We start from the raw sequence: 4,283 nt of genomic DNA, 5'->3' as shown, positions 1-4,283 counted from the left end.
CATTGTCAAATTTTTACAAGTTCTCCTTGTCCAACCTCCCCACCCCAAATTCCATCGAGATTTTGATTCAATACAGTATTGAGTACCCAGACTTCTATTACTGCTTCTGAATCTTAAGAGCATCCTACAACTTCATAATTCATAGTTTTCATAAACCATTTTAAAAGTCAAAGTTTAACAGGTATAAAACTAATCTCCTACTTTCTATCAATGTTCACTTTTATTTCTTAATCACTATTTCATGTCTTGAGGTGACTTTAGTGGCTATAAGAAATTAACATGTAACAAGAGTTTTCTCCATTCTTGAGTACTGAACTATTGAGAAAAGGGGCAAGGATCTCAGAAAGTCTAATGCGATCCAACAGGAAATTAAATGAGCAATGAGAACCAAGACAGGCAAATGGGTAGCTCATGATAAGTCAAGAAAAATCAGAGATGGCTGAAAAGTTTGATGGAGAACATAGAAAAGAAAACTTTGATGATTAAGTTAGGTAAAAAAAAAATAAATAATAAAAGACAGAAAATATATTAATTCACATTTGTATGGCATGGTACAGTTTACACAATACCTACACATACATTATGGGTTAAAAAAAAAAAACTTGCACAGAACATGTATTATTCCTATGTTGTAAGAGTGAAAACCTGAATTTCAGAGAAGTGAAATGCTCTGCCCCAATTAGCTAGTCCAGAGTCAGAACCAGAACTCATATATACTTGCTTTTAGAATAGTGCTCTTATGTATTTTTTGACAGAAAGACACGTTTATCCTAGAGACATGGTTCTATTTCAGTCTCCCAGATTTTACATTTTTATGTCAAAAGAATGCAATTACAAATAATCTTGGACCCAGCCTCTTCAGATTATAGATGCACTGAACTACCCAGACTTCTTTGACATTAGCTTTACATGTCATTTGATATAAAAATGATGTAAAAATATAAACAAAGTTTTGGCAGCTGCAGTTATAAAGCCATAAAAATTAATGTCATATTTTATTACTAAAACCCCCACCTTAAATTTTTAGAATTATTTTATGACAGTTTTACTAGGTTTATTATCAAGATACTGTGAAGCCCAATCTGGAACCCCAGCCCAAATGATGAGCAGTTTCCTCAAATGCCGTATTGAATCAAAATCCCCAAGGAACAAGATGAAGGTAGTGTGAAGACCATGATGAAATTGTCAGTGATACTAAAGTTCATCCAGAAGAAAAATGTTTTTATACTTGGTATGTCCCATATTTAAAAATATTATAAAGTTGTTATAAGTAGGTCATTTTATATTGGCACAAAGACAGGCAATTCAATGAAAAAGAATATATATCCAGAACAAGGCACTTGTGTATATAAGAATTCAATGTTTGATAAAGTCAATGTACCAAAATAAAAAAAAGTCAATGTACTGGATAGCACTCAATTGCAGATACTAGAACCCATTCTCTTTAGTTTAACTAGAAAAGGATTTGTTATCAGGTATTGCAAAAGCTTTGGAAGGGCTGGAGAAGCAGATTCTGCGCTTAGTTTACAGCAATAATTCCCAGGTCCTGGACTTACATCATGATCATAAAGGCTGCCATGGCTACTGTTGGAGGATGCCATGTTAGAAATCTACTGACTATAAGAATATCCTGCCTCTGCCATAATTCGTGCTAGCAAAATAGATGTCTTCCATTTCTCTTCCATTAATACGAATCCAAAAGTAAGTGCTGTGTTATTACCAGCAAAGAGAAAAAGGAATGTTGGCCAAACGGAAGCAGCAGAGGTCTGCCCAAATGAGAAAATACTTCCCTCTTCTTGACACTAGGGCTAAAATAAATGTTTAAGGCTCGGTATGAAAATTAATTGTGGTAGGATGTCTAACCAGACTTTTAGACTAAATAACTGGCAGTGATTAACAGAAGTTTTTCTTAGTCATGTTATCATTCAAAATAGAGAAGGGGGGAAATGGGAGCCTGGAATCAGCACTCATTGTTTGTTCCAAGGCCTAACATGCAACAAGAAATGAAACATGGAGCGAGAAGGACCTTTCCCACTCTGCTCTATGCTTTGGGAGGCTGACCCCACAGACCATCTCAACATCCTCAACCTCTGGCTTCCATTAGCTTTCAGCTGTGTGAGATCTGGCAGGAGACTATAAGACAGGAGGAAAGAAAAGTTGAGTATTTATTCCCTAGGCTACTTCCCTTCAAAACCATAGCTTCTGTCAGGGAGCCCTCTCTCACAGCTAGAACTACTCCTACAGCTCTGTCTGGATTCCAGTAACATATCCTTTCCTTGACCTTTAGGTCTAGAGGTGATAATGGCTTCCTGCTGTTGCTCACCCTGGGATATTTCTCCATCTCTTACTGGTTTTCTTTCACCCTACTCACACCTTTCTAAAGAGCTTCTTTATTAAACTTTCCTCAGCCCTCCTGCTTGAGTTTATTCCCTATTTCCTTTGAGGAGGGGTTGTGCCACATTGATCCAAGGACAAATTTTGTAAAGAGATGAATTTAATAAGTGCCTGGCTACATATTGTTAGCTCAGGAGTGAGGCCAGGAAAAGGCTTTCATCTCACCCCACCCATCACCTATTGATCTACTCATTGATGGGTGTATTTCCTTTAAGTGGAAATAAAGCCTTTTATTACACTATTATGGAGAGAACATAATGTGTGAATTTCCCCGGCTTAAAATTGCTCCACTATATAAATGATTGATATCAGATTCTTTCTTGAGAGATAGTACTGATGATAGAGAAAGAACAATGAGGCACAGAGTCTGATAAAGACAAAGAAGATTGTGACAACATAATGAAGAAAGGATCGCGGGGCAGGGGGGGGTAGAGGGGCAGTGACTGTGTGTCCCAAAATTAGATTTTTTCAACTTATAATTTTGAAGGCTAGCTCTAAAGCTAAGCAGCCTGGAATAAATGCGGTCCCATGGTTAGGGGCTGAATCGTGTCTATCCTGAAATTCATATGTTGAAATTTGACTCTCAAGTACATCAGAATGTGACTGTATTTAGAGACAAGCCCCTTAAAAAGGTAATTAAGGTAGCGTGAGGTCATTTGGCTGGGCTGTAATGACTGCTGTCCTTATAAGGAGATTAAGAGATTAATATTTAGCGGGGGAAGGCATCTAAAAGCTGAGACCTTTCCATGCTAACCAGAAAGGGGTCCGGGAGGCATTGCTCTGGGTTCCTATCATAACATAAAGAGTTTTCACAATGTCCATAAGCTCTCAATGACCTACAAATGAAGGAGGAGGTCTGCAAAGTCCTTGCCAGTTAGATGGCACCAACCTTGACTTCCAAATGGAACATATATCTACGAAAGGAAAAGTTATGGCATCTTCATAAAGAGAACCTAAGAGAAGCTTCTGCTGACAGCTTATGCCATTGAAAATCTAGTGGGATGTCAGCGTTATATCCTTCAGGAATACCGGCAAGCAGGCTGCGCTAATGTTTGCTCTGTCTTTAGAACCACTCCCATCGCTGGCCACTGGACTCCTGGAACCGCCAGGTCCAGGCTCCTCCCAGGAGCCCCCACTTCTGGTCCTTACTGATCCTGAGGCTAACCACCAGCTTCTCACAGAGGCGTCTTATGTTAACCTTGCCTACCAACGAATGCCATGTCACACAGATGCTCTGCTTCGTGTGGACACTGTGTCAACACTGCCATCAGGGCAATGACAAGGGAGCTCACGCGCTCACTGTTACTGGGGTGGACGCATGGTCGAGGCCTCCGGAAGCCCTGCGCAGCGTGGCGCCGACTCCCGTGAGCACCCACAGGAGGTCACGCCTGATCTCTCGCTAGGCAGGGATCCTGAAGGGACCGTAAAGGAAGAGCAGGCCGCTGCTGGAAAGGCTGTGACCTGGGAGGAACTTCAGGGTGAATGGACTGCTCCAGCTCCCAGATTTACTGCTGCTCAACCCGAGGTGCGCAGAGGAATTCGAAGGCACGCCGGTGCCCGCTGTGCCCCTTCAGCAATTCCTGGCTGATGCGGGAGGCACTCACCCTGCCGCTGAAGACGGGTCTGCAGCCCCCGCTGCTCACGCCACTGAGTGGATAGAAACGACCACTCAGTGGTCTTAGGCGATTCTTCCACACACCCCTAAACAGAAAAGGGAAATAAGGTCGGTGGAAAATAAAGTTCCTAAAAACTAAATTAATTAAAATAAAAGCCAAGAAGAGAGGACTGGAACAAATTCTTCCCTCGTGGCTCTCAGAAAAAGCCTTTCCTTCCAACAGCTTGATCTTGAACTTGTCCAGAATTGTGAGAAATTTCTGTTGTTTGAGCCA

General features: G+C 41.1%; 1 pseudogene; it reads left to right on the top strand.

The window, feature by feature from the left end:
* The first annotated feature begins 1,173 nt into the window (after nucleotides 1-1,173).
* Nucleotides 1,174-4,076, top strand: LOC120587730 (40S ribosomal protein SA-like; annotated as a pseudogene).
* The last annotated feature ends 207 nt before the right edge of the window (nucleotides 4,077-4,283 follow it).

Source organism: Pteropus medius, unplaced genomic scaffold, assembly GCF_902729225.1.
Source record: "Pteropus medius unplaced genomic scaffold, Ma_sr-lr_union100, whole genome shotgun sequence".
NCBI lineage: Eukaryota > Metazoa > Chordata > Mammalia > Chiroptera > Pteropodidae > Pteropus > Pteropus medius.
Note: the sequence above shows the minus strand (reverse complement) of the source record. Positions and strands in the feature narration are given on the sequence as shown.